Source organism: Buceros rhinoceros, unplaced genomic scaffold (genome assembly GCF_000710305.1).
Source record: "Buceros rhinoceros silvestris isolate BGI_N320 unplaced genomic scaffold, ASM71030v1 scaffold20239, whole genome shotgun sequence".
NCBI classification, from domain to species: Eukaryota; Metazoa; Chordata; class Aves; order Bucerotiformes; family Bucerotidae; genus Buceros; species Buceros rhinoceros.
Genome location: NW_010431160.1, coordinates 20,142 through 20,344, shown reverse-complemented (window position 1 = coordinate 20,344; position 203 = coordinate 20,142).

Below are 203 nucleotides of genomic sequence, written 5' to 3'. Positions count from 1 at the left end.
GAGGCCTCCTGTGTGGCTGAGAGGGGAACGAGCCGCCGCCTCGTGTCCTTGATCCGCGGGTGTTGCTTGTGAGCGGTCAAGAAGGTCTCGCTTCTGCGCTGCCTGGAAGCAGCCGCTGCTGTGGTCCACAAAACACCGCCCCGCTGGGCCACCTTCCCCGAGGTGGCCGCAGCAGTGGTGCGGGCGGGGCTCAGGGGCGTCCC